Source organism: Pteronotus mesoamericanus, unplaced genomic scaffold (assembly GCF_021234165.1).
Source record: "Pteronotus mesoamericanus isolate MK-2021 breed Mesoamerican mustached bat unplaced genomic scaffold, CSHL_Meso_final contig_50, whole genome shotgun sequence".
In the NCBI taxonomy this organism is placed as follows: domain Eukaryota; kingdom Metazoa; phylum Chordata; class Mammalia; order Chiroptera; family Mormoopidae; genus Pteronotus; species Pteronotus mesoamericanus.
The window spans coordinates 41968190-41986968 of record NW_026555186.1 but is presented as its reverse complement, the minus strand read 5'-3'; positions in this window follow the sequence as shown (position 1 = coordinate 41986968).

Genomic DNA, 18779 nt, shown 5'->3' with positions numbered 1-18779 from the left:
AATATGTAGAAGCTTTGTTTTGCCACAGAAGGAGGGTACTATATTATTCTGGTGTTTTAGTTATGACTATCATCTACAGTTTGCTCATTTAAACAATTTCCTTTGTTTATGATGGAAAATGAGAACTTATTTCTTCAGAAATAGGACATTATAGAAGTGTTTGTTAACAAAAATGGAGACTAGCCAAAACAAATATATTTTCAACCTTAAAAGATGCAAAAATAAACAGCTAAAATTGAATATTATAAACAACATTTAGTTTTTGAGACTGTGGCAACTGTTGTTATTATATGTACATAGCTAGTTCTGTTTTAAATTGGAAGACCACATTTTTCATTTTGAATTATGTGATTTACATGGCGTTTAATAGGAGATATATATAAATATATAAATAAATACTAGTGAATGTGAATTTGTTCTTAAAAATAATGATTCTTAACATTGAGACTTTAGGTACAGTAATGCTCAATTTTTGTTTCTATAAATAGGATTAAAAAAACTCCTTGGCTAGGAGAAATGTCAGTTTGTACTTAGTCATCACAGATGAGTAATATTTTAGAAATGCTTTCTCTTAATTTAGCGTTCTTAATGTTATTTTAGTGTAATTTTTCAGCCACAGTTTATTGTATTTTAGGTGTTATGTTGAACAAAATATGTAGTGGCAGTTATTGTTTAGTCCTTTCCTATAAAAGATCACACATGTAATCAAGCTAGATATTTTAATTTATGTCAAACATTAAGAATTACTGGGTAATAGCAATAGACGGGAGGCTCTGGACAGCATTATTTTTGAGGTTCTTTCTATGGAAATTTTAATATGCATTTACATATACTTTCCTATTATTTAATGGAAATGTGATATTGACTATCAAGTAACATTACCAAAATATACAGTATACAAATAGAAATTAAGGGTCCTCTGTCCATATTTTATGGACAGTTTTTAAGTATAACTTTATTTCCACATGTTTGAATATTAGTGTGGATCTATATTTTCATGTTTTCTATTTTAATAACTTATACAATGAATTCTCATAATGCATTCACTTTACTAAAATACATATATACAGATTTGTCCAAAGAGAGAAGTCAAATACTTCCCTCAATGAATATGTCTGGGAGTGAATGTGAGATGTAAATATTCTGTTCCTCTCAGTCTCATTTATGCTGCTGGGCTGTGTTTAGTTCTAAGGTTTAAAAATTATGTATATATATACACACACATACACATATACATAGACATACACACATCTATGTGCGTGTATATATATAATCTTATATGTAATCTATATGTACTTTATGCATGTATATGTATTACAATATTAAGTGCAATCCAACTAATTCATCTGGTACTCAGCCAAAGGAAAAAATTAACTGGTTATTAGAGAAAGAAGGTATGTTGGTTTTCTGGACTTCTGGTTAAGATGGAGTCATAGGTAAACATGACTTATTTCCCTGCACAACCACAGAAAAAATTACAACTAAACTACAAAACAAGTATTACCCAGAATTGTCAGAAAATTGAGCTGTATGGAAGTCCAACAACCAAGGAATTAAAGAAGTCACATTAATCCAGACAGGTAGGAGAGTGGTTGGGGAAATACGTGGAGACGCAGAACAGCAGTCCAACACCCACTTGTAATGTATACAAACTGAGAGGGATACTTCTGGAACAAGGGATCCTATCTCCATATCAGACTACATAGCCCAGTGTTCCAGTGCCAGGAAGATAAGTCCCCATAACTTCTGGCTATAAAAACCAATAGGGGTTGGGGCAGCAGAAGAAACCATGGGATTCTCAGGCATCTCCTCTTACAGGGCCTGAAACAGACTCAGGACTTATGCAGACTCACTCCCTCTGGGCTCCAACACCAGGGCAGCAGCTGGGAGGGTACCAGTGGCATATGGGGAGACACTGAAGTGTCTGACATCATGCAAGTGCTGGGGGACAGTTTCCTCCTGGACAAAACTCCAGAGGACAGGCAGTGGCATTGTCCCCTTTCTGAGTCCTCTTCCACACAGAACCACAGAGTGGTAATGCCATATCTGAGACTGACCTGGTTCACCCAGGTTGCCCAGCCCTGGCTGTTACATAAGGCTCTTCCCCATCTAATTTACAGGTGCACTTTTCTACAATAGGCCACACTGTTAAGACAGGGAGTCAAAGGAGATGTACCTAATAAATAAAAACAAATACGGGGTGGCTTCCAAAATGAGGAGACAAAGAAATATGGCTCAAATGAAAAAAAAAACAAACCAGAACAAAACCCCAGAAAAAAGAACTAAATGAAGTAGAGATAAGCAATCTAGCAGATGCAGAGTTCAAAACACTGGTTATTAGGATGCTCAAGGAACTCATTGGGTACTGCAACAGCAGAAAAAGGACACAGGCAGAAATGAAGGTTACACTAAGTGAAATAAAGAAAATATTACAGGGAATCAACAGTAGAGTGGATGAAGCCAAGAATCAAATCAGTGATTTGGAACATAAGGAAGAAAAACAAAAACACATTCTATCAGAGCAGCAAGAAGAAAAAATAATCCAAAAAATCGGGATAGGCTAAGGACCCTCTGGGACAACTTCAAAAGTACCAACATTTGAATCAAAGGTGCCAGAAGGAGAAGAGAAAAATCCCGAATTTGAAAACATATTTGAAAAAATAATGAAAGAAAACTTCCCTAATTTGGTGAAGGAAATAGACATACAAGTTCAGGAAGTACAGAAGTCCTAAACAAGATGTACCCAAAGAGGACTACACCAAGACACAAGATAATTAAAATGCCAAAGGTTAAAGATAAAGAGAATCTTAAAAGCAGCAAGAGAAAAGCAGGCAGTTACCTACAAAGGAGTTCCCATAAGACTATCAGTTGATTTGTCAAAAGAAACTTTGCAAGCTAGAGGGGACTGGCAAGAAGTATTCAAAGTGATGAAAAGCAAGGACCTACAAACTAGATTACTCTATCCAGCGAAGCTATCGTTTAGAATCAAAGGGAAAATAGAGTGCTTCCTATACAAGGTAAATCTAAAGGAGTTCATCATCACCAAGACTTCCTATGAAATATTGAAGGCACTTATTTAAAAGAAGATCAAAACTATGAACATTAAAATGACAATAAATTCATAATTATCAACAATTGAATCTAAAAAACACACTAAACAAACAAGCAGAACAGAAACAGAATCGTAGATATAGAGATCATTTGGAGGGTTATTAGTTGGGAGGGGAGAGGAGGAGAAAGGGTGAAAGGTCTTCTAAAGGATATTGACTATATGCAAATTTTCCTTATATGCTGAATTTAGATCCTAATTCCTGAGAAAGGAGGTGATTTAATTTTTGATTATTTTGTTTCATTAAAAATTTGTAATAATCTACCAAATTATATTTTTTAATTTTTATTTAAACATTTTAATTGTATTTTCCATTACCATTTATCCCCGTTATAACCTTTTCCAACATCACCCACCTCCTTCCTCCACACTTCAACACACTTTTGTCCATGTCCAAGAGTCCTTTTTCTTTTTTTGCTTGATACTCCCAACCCTAATCCCCTTGCCTACTGCAGAGCTGTCAGCTTGCTCTATGAGTCCGTCTCCATTTTGCTTGTTAATTAAGTTTGTTCAGGAGATTCCACATATGAGTGAAATCATATGATGTTTATCTTTTTCTCACTGTGTTATTTTACCTAGCATAATGTTCCCCAGGTCCATCCACTCTGTCACAAAGGGTAAAATTTTCTTCTTCTTTTTTTATGGCCAATTAGTATTCCATTGTGTATAGTCCAGTAGGTGTTTTATCTACTTATCTACTGGTGGACACTTGGGCTTCTTCCAGATCTTGAATATTGTAAGTAACATAACTATGATCATAGGGGTGCTTGTGAATTGGTGTTTTGGGCTTCTTTGGATAAATTCCAAGAAATGGAATTGCTGGGTCATAGGCAGTTCCATTTTTAATTTTTTGAGGGTATCCCATACTGCTTTCCACAGTGGCTGCACTAATCTGCATTCCCTCCAATAGTATAATTGGTTCCCATTCTTCGCATACTTGAAAACACTTGTTATTTGTTGGGTTATTGATAGCCATTATTATCAGTGTGAGGTGATATCTTATTTGCTGTTTTCATTTACAGTTCTCTGATGATTAGTCATGTTCATCATCTTTTCATGTCTGTTGGCCATTTGTATGTCCACTTTGGAGAAATGTCTATTCAGGTTCTTTGCCCATTTTTAAAATTTTTTTTAAAAAATTGAAATTGGATCATCAGCTGACACCATACACAAAAATAAACTCAAGATGGATAAAAGACTTAAATAGAAGTTGCAACACCATTAAAGTCCTAGAGGAGAACATTGGCAGGAAACTCTCAGATATCCCACGCAGCAATGTTTTCACTGATATGTCTCCTAAAGCAAGGGACATAAAGGAAAGAATAAACAAGTGGGACCTCATCAAAATAAGAAGCTTCTGCACGGCCAAAGAAAACATCAGCAAAAGGAAAAGGGAGCCAACCATATGGGAAAATATATTCGCTAATGATACATCAGAAAGAGGTTTGATCTCCAAGATATGTAAAGAACTCACTCGACTCTACTCCAAGAAGACAAACGATCCATTCAAAAAATGGGCAAAGGACCTGGGCAGATGCTTTTCCAAGGAGGAGATACAGAGGGCCCAGAGGCATTTGAAAGGATGCTCAGCATCACTAGCCATCAGAGAAATGCAGATCAAAACCACCATGAGGTACCACCTCACACCGGTCAGAATGGCCATCATAAACAGATCCACAAACAACAGGTGCTGGCGAGGCTGTGGAGAAAAGGGAACCCTAGTCCACTGTTGGTGGGAATGCAGACTGGTGCAGCCACGCTGGAAAGCAGTGTGAAATTTCCTCAAAAAGCTGAAAATGGAACTGCCTTTTGATCCAGCGATTCCCCTGCTGGGACTATACGCTAAGAACACCAAAACGCCAATACAAAAGAACCTATGCACCCCAATGTTCATAGCAGCGCAATTTACAACAGCCAAGTGTTGGAAGCAACCTAAATGCCCATCAGTAGATGATGGGATCAAAAAGTGATGGTACATATACACAATGGAATACTACGCAGCAGAAAGAAAAAAAGAACTACTAAACTCTGCGACAGCATGGATGGAACTGGAGAGCATCATGCTAAGCGAAATAAGCCAGGGGGCGAAAGACAAATACCCTATGATCTCACCTATAAGCGGAACCTAACCAACAATACAAAGATGCAAGGAAAATAAGACCAGCAACACTGAAAGGAGAAGAAATCAACAGAGACAAGAGGGAAGGAGGGAGCGGGGACGGGGAAAAGAAAGGGAAGGGGAAAGTCAAGGAACATATAGCAAGGACTCATGGACAAAACCAAAGGGGAAGAGCTGAGGGATGGAGGGAGGGGGCAAGGGAAAGTGGTGGGGGGAGGCAGAGACAGATGTATTTGAAAAAATAAATTAAAATTAAATTAAAAAAAATAAAAACAATCTAAATACCAAAAATAAGAAATGAAAGCAGTACCTCCAAATAGGAGAATATTGTGTAGTCATAAAATAGGCAACAACAAAAAAAATAAATGCAAATGGATTAAAAGCTCCAATGAAGACACAGGGTAGCTGAATGGATAAGAAAACAAGACCTATATATATGCTGTCTACAAGGGGACTCCCTTTAGGATGAAAGACACACACAGATTAAAAGTAAAGGGATGGAAAAAGACAATTCATGCAAGTGGAAATAAAACAAGCTTGAATAGCAATACTTATATCTAAAAAGACTAAAACCAAGTCTATAGTAAGAGACAAAGAGGGACACTACATAATGGAAAAGGGATCAATCAACAAAAAGATATAACCCTTGTAAACATTTATGCATTCAACGTAGAAACACCTACATATGTAAAGCAAATCTTGATAGATATAAAGGGAGAGATTGACAGTAGTAATACAGCTGTAGTAGAGGGGATTTTAACACCCAATTGACACCAATGTATAGGTATTTCAGACAGAAAATCAACAAGGAAATGGTGGACTTTAATGATACACTAGATAAGATGGATTTAATTGATATCTTCAGAGCATTTCAACCCAAAGCAGCAGAATATGCATTTTTTTTCTGGTGCACATGAAACATTTTCTAGGATAGACTACATGTTAGAACACAAAACAAGTCTCAATAAATTTAAAAAGATTGAAATCATATCAGGCATTTTCTCTGACCATAATGGTATGAAACTAGCAAGTAATTACAAGAAACCCCCACCCCCCCGAAGAACACACAAAGACATGGAGGCTAAATAACATGTTACTAAACAATGGATGGGTTGACAATGGGATCAAGGCAAAAAAGATAACTTGAACAAATGAAAAATGAACACAACAACTGAAAACTTACGGGACACAGTGAAAACAATCCTAAAGAGGGAAATTCATAGCATTTCAGGCCTTTCTCAAGAAAGAAGAAAAATCTCAAATAAACAATCTACCTTTACACTTATGGAACTTGAAGAAGAGCAACAAACAAAGCCCAAGATGAGTAGAAGGAAGGAAATAATAAAGATCAGAGCAGAAATAAATGAAATAGAGATGATACTACTACTACTACTACTACTACTACTACTACTACTACTACTACTACTAGTATCATCAACGAAACCAAGAGCTGGTACTTTGAAAAGATAAACAAGATTGACAAACCTTTAACCAGACTCATCAAGGAAAAAAGAGTACCCAAATAAATACAAGCAGAAATGAAAGAGGAGAAGTAACAACTGACACCAAAGAAATACAAAGAATTGTAAGAAAGTATTACAAACAACTATATGCTAACAAATTGCACGATCTGGACAACATGGATAAATTTCTGGAAACATAGAATGTTCCAAAACTGAATCTGGGAGAATTGAAGCAGTAATAAAAAAACAAAAACAAAACAAAAAAAAAAACACCACACCTCTCAACAAACAAATGTTCTGAACTGATGGGCTTTCCAGGTATATTTTACCAAACATAGAAAGAAGATACAATACCTATCTTTCTCAAACTTTTCCAAAAATTTCAAGAGGAGGGAACACTCCCAAACTTATTTAAGGAGGCCAACATTACCCTAACTCCAAAAGCAGGCAAAGACACTACAAAGAAGTAAAATGAGAGGCCAACATCCCTGATGAACACAGATGTTTCTTGACCAGTAATCAAACCCATGACCTTTCATTATACAGGATAATGCTTCAACCAAACGAGCCACCTGGCCAGGGCAATATCCCCCCAAAGAACTTATAAAACTCAAGCACTAAAACCCCCCCCAAAACCAAACAATCCAATTTAAAATGGGCAAAATACCTAAATAGACTCCTCCAAAGGGGGAAATCTGATGGCCAACTGACATGTGAAAAGATGCTCAGCATCACTAATCACCAGAGTAATGCAAATTAAAACCACAATGAGATATCACCTCACACCTATCAGAATGGCTATCATCAATAAATCAACAAAGAACAAGTTTTGGCAAGGGCGTGGAGAAAGGGAACCTTTATGCACTGTTGGTGGGAATGCAGATTGTTGCAGCCATTGTGGAAAATCGTATGGAGTTTTCTCGGAAAATAAGAAATGGAACTGCCTTATGACGTAGCAATTCCACTTCTCAGAATGTATTCGAGGAAACCCAAAACACTAAGTCCAAAGAATATAACCAGCCCTATGTTCATAGCAGCATCATTTACAGTAGCCAAGATTTGGAAGCAGCTTGAGTGTCCATTGGTAGATGAGTAAATAAAAAGGCTCTGGTACATTTATACAATGTAATACTACTTGGCCATGAAAATGAAGGAAATCTTACCTTTTGTGATAGCATGGATGGTCCTGGAGAGCATTATGCTGAGTGAAATAAGCCAACTAGAGGAAGACAAGTACCATATGATTTCACTCATATGTGGAACCTAATGAACAAAATGCACTAACAAGCAAATATAGCCACAGGTTCATGTATTGAGAGGAGGCTGACAACTGTTGGTGGATGGGGGGAAGGCTAGGTAGTAAAAGGGAAGAAAAAGAGAAGGAGAAGTCCTGACTCGTATGGCTCAGTTGTTTGAGCATCATCCTCCAAAGTGAAATGCACCAGTTCAATTTGCTGTCAGGGCACATGCCTGGGTTGTGGGTTTTGTTCCTGGTTGGGATGAGAGGCAACTGATTGATATTTCTCTAACTTTGATGAATCTTTCCTTCTCTTTCTCCCTCCTTTTCCTCTCTTGAAAAATAAATAAATAAAATCTTTAAAAGAAAGAAAAAGAGAACAAGCATATGCACATGGACAACAGTGTGGTGATTGCCAGGGGGCAGGGGGTTGGAGGGAGATGCAGGATGGTATAGGTGAGATAAATGGTGATGAACAGATAACTGTCTTGCAGTGGTGAACAAACAATACAGTGTATAGAAGATGTACAGATGAACAAACAATATGGTATACAGTGTACAGATGATCTATTTCCTGTGCTAAGATGATGTGTTGTAGGATTGTGCACCTGAAACCTGTATAATTTTGTTAAGTATCACCCCAATAAATTGAATAAAAAGGAAAAAACAGGTCTCACATTATTAATATTTGTCATAAATGGAATTTTGCAGAACTATTGTTCTTTTGAGTCCAAGATTTAAAGGTCATTTTATACCTGTAATATATTGTAGAAGTCCTTTGAATGAATGTTTCTTTTCTCATTCAGGTTTGAAACTAATTGAAAGTTATTCAGGTTGGTAAACTACAAAAAAGTTATGTAGTAGGTCATCCACACAGTTTAATTCTTTTTGTTGTAACTTGATATTTTCCAGTATATGGAATAAAAGTTTTGATGACCACTTTATTTACTTCCCTTATATCTTCTTAAAAGAATATAAACTTGATTAGATATTACATTTAATTTTTATGACATGAGTGTATGAAAATAAATTACCTAATTATTATTGCCCCGTAAGAGCCTTTTTTAAAAAAAGATTTTATTCTTTTTTTTTTTTTTTCAGAGAGAGGGGAAGGGATGGAGAAAGTGAACGAGAGAAATGTTGATGTGAGAGGGAAACATTAATTGGTTGCCTCACGTAGGTGCCTGGACCAGGAACTGAACCCACATATACCCTCACCAGGAATTGAACTGGTGACCTTTTACTTTGTGGGACAATGCCCCCCCCCACCTAAGTCACACCAGTCAGGACTGCCTTGTAACAATCTTAATCTATAAAAAAGTATCCACTTCATAGTTCTTAAATTTGTTTTGCTTTCTGATGAGATTTTTGAAGATTTTCTGCAATTGATTTTTTTGTTTGAAATATGTAATTCAATGTATTTTGAAACAATAGAATTATACTTTGAAACCAACATATGCAAATAAGCTAACCAAAAATAAACCATCATAGGAGAAAATGTGAAATGAAAGTATATAATCAAATAAAGAAAAGTTTTGAGGATTTTAGGAGACTTTCAGGAGATACCACCAGTGTGTTTTTTACTTAGTGTTTTTTTCTTTCAGTAAAAATTTATCAGTTGGAGAGAGTTGTTCTTTTCTTTGAACTAAGCTCTTTTTTTCCCCTGAAATTAGATTTTGTATTCCCAATGCTCCACTCTGCAATGCCAGCACAAACATACATTAGCAGCTGTATAACACTTCAAAGTATTAGCAAGAAGCTATCAAGTAATTACTCTATTTTAGAACCTGAATTCTCTTAAGTATTTCTTATTGATTATGCTATTACAGTTGTCCCACTTTTTCCCTCTTCGCCCCCCTCTTTCCGGTACCCCATTTACCTCCAGCAATCCCCCTCTTTGGTTCATGTCCATGGGTCATGCATAGAAGTTCTTTGGCTTTTCCATTCCTTGTACTGTTCTTAACATCCCCCTGTCTATTTTGTTGTTACCAATTATGCTCCTTAATCTCTGCACCATTTCCCCCATTCTCCTCCTTCACTCTCCCAGTTGACAACTCTCCAACTGATCTCCATATTTAACATTCTGTTCCAGTTTTTGTTGTTTGCTTAGTTTTTCTTTTTAGATTCAGTTGTTGATAGCTGTGAATTTGTTGCTTTTTTAATGTTCATGGTTTTGATCATCATCTTTTTCTTAAATAAACCCCTTGAAAATTTCATGTAATAATGATTTTGTGATGATGAACTCCTTTAGTTTTACCTTGTCTGGGAAGGACTTTATCTGCCTTTCCATTCTACATGACAGCTTGCTGCATAGAGTAACCTAGGTTGTAGGTCCTTGCTTTTCATCCCTTTGAATACTCCTCCCCAGTCTCTTCTTGCCTGCAAAATTTCTTTTGAGAAATCAGCTGATAGTCTTATGGGAACTATTTTGTAGGTAATTCTCTGCTTTTCTCTTGCTGCTTTTAAGATTCTCTTTTCATCTTTAACCTTTGGCATTTTAATTATGATGTGTCTTGGTGTGTTCCTTTTTGGTCCAACTTGTTTGGGATTCTCTGTGCTTCCTGGACTTGTCTATCTATTTCCTTTGCTAAGTTAGGGAAATTTTCTTTAAATTTTCTTTAATTAAAACTTATTTTTCAAATAAGTTTTCAATGTCTTGCTCTTCCTCTTCTCCTTCTGGTGCTCTATGATTAGTTTGTTGGTATGTTTAAAGTTGTCCTAGAGGTTCCTAAGCCTATCCTCATTTTTTTTGAATTCTTTTTTTTCTTTCTTTTCTGGTTGAATGTTTATTTTTTCCTCATGTTCCAAATTGTTGATCTGAATGCTTGCTTCCTTCCCTTCACTGTTGGTTTCCTGCAGATTTTTCTTTATTTCCTTTAGTGTAACCTTTGTTTCTTCCTTTATGTTGTTACTGTACTCAGTGAGTTCTCTGAGCACCTTTATCATCAGTGTTTTGAACTCTGCATCTGATATATTGGCTATCTTAGTTTCATTTAGTTCTTTTTCTGAGGATTTGTTCTTTTTTGGGGTGGGGCATATTTCTTTATCTTCTAAATATGGCAGCTTCCCTGTATTTGTTTCTGTGTTTAGGTATAACTGCTTTTAATCTTTTAATCTCTGTCTAGTAGCATGGCCTATGTAGAAAGGCACCTATAAATTGTGGGGGGTGGAGTGTTATGTAATTGCCAGGGCAGGACAACCTGCTTCACTGCTTCGTGGCTTTATGTAGGGGGAGGGCTTAGAGGTGGGACAGTGATGCTGTCTGGCTTCTGGTGGTTTGCCTGGCATTCGCCCCATTTCCAGTCACTTCACCCACTTCCTGTATGCAACTTGTGTCCTTCCAACTGCTGCACTGGTGGTGAAACCCAGAGGGGGTGGGTTTGCATATGTTCTAAGTCCATGTGGTCCCTTTGAGCAGTGAAAATCAGGCAGTTTATCCTGCCCCTCCAACCTCTGCTGGTTTTTATAGCCAAGCGTAATGGGAATTTATCTTCTTGGTTCTGGTACCCTGGACTGTGTAGTCTGGCCGGGGGCTAGGATTGCTCACTCCCCAGGTATCTCTCCCAATTTTTATCCATCTCATGGGAATATGGGACTGTCCATTTAGCTGCTGCTGCCTCTATGCACCACACCCCTCTCTACCCCATAGCACCTTTCTGCTGGTCGCCATGACTCTGCCTCTCCTACCTGTCTGGATGAATGTGGCTTCTTTAAATCCTTGGTTGTTGGACTTCCACACAGCTCAATTTTCTGACAGTTCTAGGCATTATTTGTTTTGAGATCTCGTTGTAATTCTTCCTGTGGTTGCATGAGGAGAAGAAGCATGTCTACCTACACCTCCATCTTGAATGGAAGTAGGACCTAAATGCTTGAAGTTAAAAAAAAAATTCTAGAATTTGAACAAAGATACTTCATAAAAAAAAGAATATAAAAACTAATGTGAATTAATGGAAAAGATAACATTCTGTCAATGAGAGATTCAGGAAAGTATTCCGGTTATATCCTACAAACACACTACATAATCATTTGTATTGACTGTGAAATTGAATTGAATATATCTGCAACTGGGTTTCTTCTTCTAGGTTTTTAGATAAATTTCATTCTAGTTATACTTTTGGTAACTAGTACATCTTACAGTTAAAGAAATGTAATAACTAAATAAAATAGTGATATCTCTTCCTTGATGATGTGAAGGATTCAGATTATTCTGTTTTAGTTTCTAAACTTCACAAGATGTACTGCTAGTTTAATACTTAGTATGGCTGATGTGCATTTCAAGTGTCTATAACTTTCTATTACTTTTCCTGGTGCAATGAAAAGATGAAGAGTCAGAACATCTGGGTTATAATCTTAGCATTTTACTTATTAGTTCTGTGTCTTTGAAAATTCATTTAACTTCTTTGACTGGGTTGCAGTGTACAGCTTACATGAGAATTTGTTTGAAAATATCTTTTAAGTTGTAGAGTGTTGTTAGATATACCATCTAAAATACTTTCTTTTGAATGATAAGGGGTATAAAAAGTACAAATGTAAGTTATTTATTATTCTTCCTGTTTATTAATATTTATCTGAGAGATACTATAATCTTTATTATATAGGGTAAATATATGAGAAAAGTCAGCTGCTTTGTCTATTGCCACCAGAGGATTAGAGAGAAGTTTAACATAGGACACAGATTCCAGGTGATGTATATTCTTATATTTAAATTTTTTTTCAGTTCTTGAATCTTTACATCTCTTTTTGACCTTGTTGTTTACCTGTATACACATATGAAAATACTCTGTGTGTGTGTGTACAGTATATTTACATGTAATGCATTTATATATTGTGTTGGGGAGTACCAAAATACTTTAGTAGATATATTAATAGATTGTTACTTTGAAGGAGAAAACTTAGTTCATTCATTAATTTTTGTGCTGTTGTTTGTGCAAGGTACAATTTAGTTGTCCTGGCTTCAATATTTGACCATGTTAATTGCAAAACATTGGTGTCATTTTGTTGTTTGCATGATTATTGGTTTCTGTTCAAATTATGTACCTTTTTAATAGATCCTCAAAATCTTCACTGGATGTACATATGGATAAGGATGCATTCTGTTTTCAATTTATTAATTTAACTATACATTAAAGAGACAAAATTGGTATACAAAAGATAAAAATGATAATTTCTTGGGTGTACAGCTGAACTTTGAGGAGGGTCTTATGGCATTATCTCCCTTCAATCACCAATTTATTGAGGACCAACTTGTATATTTCAGACAGGAGAGATGTTTTAAAAGTGAAAGAAACCATATTTTTGTTAATATCACTCATCGATTAATTTGATTAGCTAATGCATTTATTTATCATTTACTCTAAGTCACACACTATGCTAGATGCTGAGGATAAAATAGGAGTAGGTTATAATTACTCATAATCTAATGGAGGAGATGAACAGTAATCAAATAATTTCAGAATTAAATTTAAAATTAGAACAGTGATAAATACTAAGGAGAAGTAAGTGTGTTGTCTTACGAAAACATACAACAAGTTGAGAGAAATAGAAAAAGTTATAGGTATGAATTTTAATAATAAAAAGAAATGAGAAGTACCCTTAGTAACCAATAACAATATTGTCATGTGTATCTTATATATTACAGAGTTCCAATGGTAGGAGTTTTGATAAAATTATGGAGAAGAGTAATTTGCCATTAGCTAGGTGAACTTAAAGAATTATAGCCTTCATTGGTGTGGCTCAGTTGGTTGGTGCATCATCCCATACACCAAAATGTTGGTGGTTCAAGTACTGATCAGAGCACAATCCTAGGTTGCAGGTTTATCCCCTGTGGGAACAGGTATGGGAGACAACAATCGATGGTTCTCTCTCAAGTCGATGTTTCTCTCTCTCACTTCCTCTCTCTCTAAAATCAATAAATACTTTTTTTTAAAAAAGAATATTATAAAATAGTTTATAAAAGTAATGTTAAATATAAAAACTGGAGCATTAGAGAAAAACCAATTGGTTTCATTTTATATACAGTGGTACCTTGGTACTTGTTATTAATTCATTCCAGAACTCATGATGAATACCAAAACTGATGGGTAGTGAGCAAGTGATGAGTGAAGAAGCATTTTCTCTTGTGGGGCTGCGTCGTGGCTCATACAAGTCCTAGCAAGTGTGACGAGTCCTGAGCATGCACCAAGGGCTGAAACATTTTTTTCTTGTCAAAATGCAAACAGTACAGAATTTGACGAGTTCTGAAGCTGATGAGTACTGAGATATGACTGTACTTGGAATTGATGGGATAAATCTATATGCCAAGTTATCTTTTAATACATGTCACTCTTATACACAGAGTTTCCTTACCTTTAAAAGTAAGGAAATACAACATAAGACACTATAAATATAGCCAAAATAAATATTTTCCCTAAAATATTAATGGAAGCATCAAGAAATTTTATTATTTTTTCATTGTTGTTTTTCTTTTTCTAAACTTAACTTTAGAAAGGAGCCCATTATTTTGACTTTATATTTGTCAATTTTGCTTTGTTGAATATTTATACTGTTGTTTGACTTGCAGAACTTATAAGAAATTTATAAAAATAAAGATTTTCAGCCCTGGCTGGTGTGGCTCAGTGGATTGAGCATCAGGCTGAGAAGCAAAGAGTCACCAGTTCCATTGCTAGTCACGGCGCATGCCTGGGTTGCGGGCCAGTTCCCCAGTAGGGGGTGTTCGAGCGGCAGACACACATTGATGTTTCTGCTCCTCTCTTTCTCTTTCCCTTCCCCTCTCTCTAAAAATGAATAAATAAAATATTTAAAAAAATTTTCAGATTTTATGGTCAAGTTGGAGGCATAGGTAAACACAACTTGCCTCCTTGTGCAACCATGTGAAAATTACAGCCAAACTATAGAACAACCATCACTCAGAACCATCAGGAATTGAGTTGAATGGAAGTCTGACGACTGCATACATAAAATAACCATGTCCATACAGACTGGTAGGAGACAGAGGTGTGGAGGTGCCGAAATGTGGAGACATGGAACGGGCTGGTCCTATACCCATGTATGATGCATAAAAATTTGGGTGGGATATCTCGGGAGCAAGGATTCACATGCCAGGGCCCCACAGCTGAAGGCTCCAGTACCAGGAAGATAAGCCCCCAAAACATCTGCTGTAAAAACCAGTGGGGTCTGAGACATTAAAAGAAATTATTGGATTCCTAAGCAGTTTCTCTTAACAGGCTTGCAGACAGTCTTACTCAGACTCACTCCTCTCAGCTCCAGTCACCAGGGTAGCAGCTTGAAAAGCAACAGTGGCATATGGGGAGGAACTGAAGTTTCTGGCTTCAGGGCAAGAGGTGGGGGGCAGCTTTCAGACAGAATGTTGGGCAGAGGTCATTGCTCCTTTTCTGAGTCCTCCCCTAACACAGCCACAGAAAGTGCAGGCAGGTGACTTATCTGAGACTCTATGAACCTGGCTCACACAGTTTGCTCCACCCTGTGAATCTCAGAGGCTCTGCCTGACCAAACTTATAGGCCCACCCGAGATGTTAACAGTGGCTTTTCCATATGAATGGCTTGTCTCCACTTAGGCTTCAAATCTTCCTAAATTCCCTCAAACAAGCAACAGACAGCTTCAGCAAGCCCCCAGCCCCCATACCTCGTTAAGTGGCCCCAGGCCCAGCACTAACAGCAGCCACCTTTGAATCACAGCTTAGCTTCTCCTGGGAACCTCCAAGCTTAGCTCAAGTAGCAGCTATCTGCAGATTGCTTTGTAGCTCATGTTGGGTGGCCCTGTGCAGAACACAGGTGGTAGCTGGCCATGGTCTGCAACACCCAAGTAACTGCAGAGCCTGCGCATGCAGAGGACAGGTACAGATCACACTGGAGCACCACCACCCTTGCCCTACACAGCTGATCCTCCACAGAAGGTAGAGGTTGGTGATCAGTGGTCACAGACAGTTCTTGTAACTGGTTGGCCTATGGAAATCCCTCCCATTGACCTGTCAACAGCAATCAAGGATTAAATACAAGAGGAGGGTATATTCAACCCACATGTAGGGCACACCTTAAGTACCCAGCTTGGAAGATAGGGGCTGCTGTGCCACTGGACCCTACAGGACACCTACTACATTAGGCCCCGCTACCAAGACAGGGAGTCATAGCAGCTCTACTTAACACATAGAAACAAACACGGGGAGGCTGCCAAAATGAGGAGACAAAGAAACATGGTGCAAATGAAGGAACAGATCAAACCCCCAGAAGAATAAAACAAAATGGAGATGAGCAATCTATTAGATGCAGAATTCAAAACACTGGTTATAAAGATGCTCAAGGAACTTATTGAGTACCTCAACAGCGTAAAAAAATATCCCGGCAGAAATGAAGGATATACTAATGGAAATAAAAAACAATTTATTCGGAATCAGTGGTAGAGTAGATAAAGCTGAGATCAAATCAATGATATGAAACATAATCAACAACAAAATACCCCAATCAGAACAACAAGAGGAAAAAAGAATCCAAATAAAATGAGGTACTGTAAGCAGCCTCTGGGACAACTTCAAGCATACCAACATTTGCATCATAGGGGTGCCAGAAGGGGATAAAAAAGAGCAATAAATTGGAAATCTATTTGAAAAAAAATAATGAAAGAAAACTTCCCTGATTTGGTGAAAGAAATAGACATGTAAGTCCAGGAAGCACAGAGAATCCCAAATAAGATAGACACAAACAGGCCCACATCAAGATACATGATAATTAAAATGCCAAAGGTTAAAGATAAAGAGAGAATCTTAAATGCAGCAAGAAAAAGTAGAGAGTTACTTACAAAGGAGTTCCTATAAGACTGTCAGCTGATTTCTCAAAAGAAACTTTGCAGGATAGAAGCTACTGGAAATAAGTATTCAAAGTCATGAAAGCCAGGGACCTACAGCCAGGATTGCTCTACCCAGTAAAGCTACCATTTAGAATCAAAAGGCAGATAAAGAGATTCCCAGACAAGAGATTCCCTAAAAGAGTTCATCATCACCAAACCATTATTATATGAAATGTTAAAGGGACTTATAAGTAAAAGAAGATCAAATCTATGAAATAGAAAGTGCCAATAATCACATACCCATGAACAATTGAACCTAAACAACAAACTGAGAAAACAAGAAGAACGGGGACAAAATTATGGATACAGAGAGTGTTTTGATGGTTGCCAGATACGAAGGCAGTTTAGGGGAGTGGGTAAAGAAGTGAGGGGATTAAGAAGTACAAATTGGTAGTTACAGAATAGCCATAGAGATTTAAAGTACAGTATAAGAAATGATGTAGCCAAAGAACTTATACACATGACCTATGGATATTAATAAGGTATAGGGATTACATGATGGAGTGGGTGATGCTGGGTGGGGAGTGCAAATGGGGAAAAATTGGGACAACTGTAATAGCATAATCAATAAAATATAATTTTAAAAAGAGATTTTCAGTTTTATATGATAATACTTCTCTTCATTTTTCATAATCAAAGCCTAAAATTCTAAGCTTAAGTTTCTTAAATTATTTAGCATTCTTGATTCCTAGTATACTGTTGTATAATGTTATATCTGCTTCTCTAAATATTTAATTCAATATGTTTGCAAGAAATGCCCCCACTAAAATATTTCTCTGTGTAAATGGAATAAAAGAGACATTTTAATACTATTTAAGTTCTTGTTGATTACTGAATGAGAATTTACAAATAAGTTTTAGGCTTATACTTTATCAGCCTTTCCTCATTTTGTAGAGAAACTGCTCAGACTTCATGCAAGCACCTCTCACTTCCTCACTCACAGAGTTCCCTGCATGAATTTTATTTTTTAATGGGTCCTGGAGATAAAATCCCTGGGTGGGTTGAAAACTGGGGGAAGGAAAATGTATGCCTTTGGGTTGTATATTTTATTCATGAGGATAGTGCTGCTTATGTTCATTTCCCCTGCCTCTTCTTTGGCTATTTTCAATTTAGATTTATCAAAGAGTTAACAACTTATTGCATGTTTAGTATCTGGTATAGAATCTGACTATTATTAGGAATGCATACTGAGAATACTTTTTTCTATCTCTTCTCAATCCTTGGAGTTAAAAAAGTGTTCCTTTAAGTAGTTTTGTATTAAACATCCAACAGTGTTATCCTGGCTTTCAATATATAATAGAACATGAAATAAAATTACATACTGAAATATACTGTAATCTTATCTATCAACTCCTGGTTTATGGTGGTCTCCATGAGGGTCAACTGTTGGAATTAGGATTAATGAACCATAAAATGCTTTTCACCCCTTTGAGATGAGGACATTTTGTTCCCTAATTCTCAATGCCTGCACACTTAAATTTTTGCCTATGTTAAAAAAAGTACTTAGTTTCAGTAAGAATACTTCTTCCCCCGACATCAAGATTGAAAAGTTAACTACAAGATGCATTTGTTAAGTTCTATACATATTTTATGAAAGGTAATAGAAGTCAGCAATGTCTCAATAAATTAAAAAGTAAAAGATAATTACTGTCATTTCGTGCTGTTTGTACCAACATCGAAAATAACTTTCCCCAAAACCTTTCCATTTAACAGTCATACAGGTCAGTCAGAACATATAACAAACAGTCAGACTTCTCTTTTCTAATCTGGACATTTTTTGGCACACACTTAGTGATTTAACTAAAATTTGTGTGGATGAATAGTGTAGAGAGAGACCCAATTCTTTCACATTCTTTGGATGCATGATAACATGGGGGAAAACACTACATGAATTGAGAACTCTGGCTAATGTTATAAATGTGAGTAGTTGTGTTTGCCCTTCCTTTCTTAGAAAGATCTTCAGCATTTTTATAAAATGTAGTACAAATATA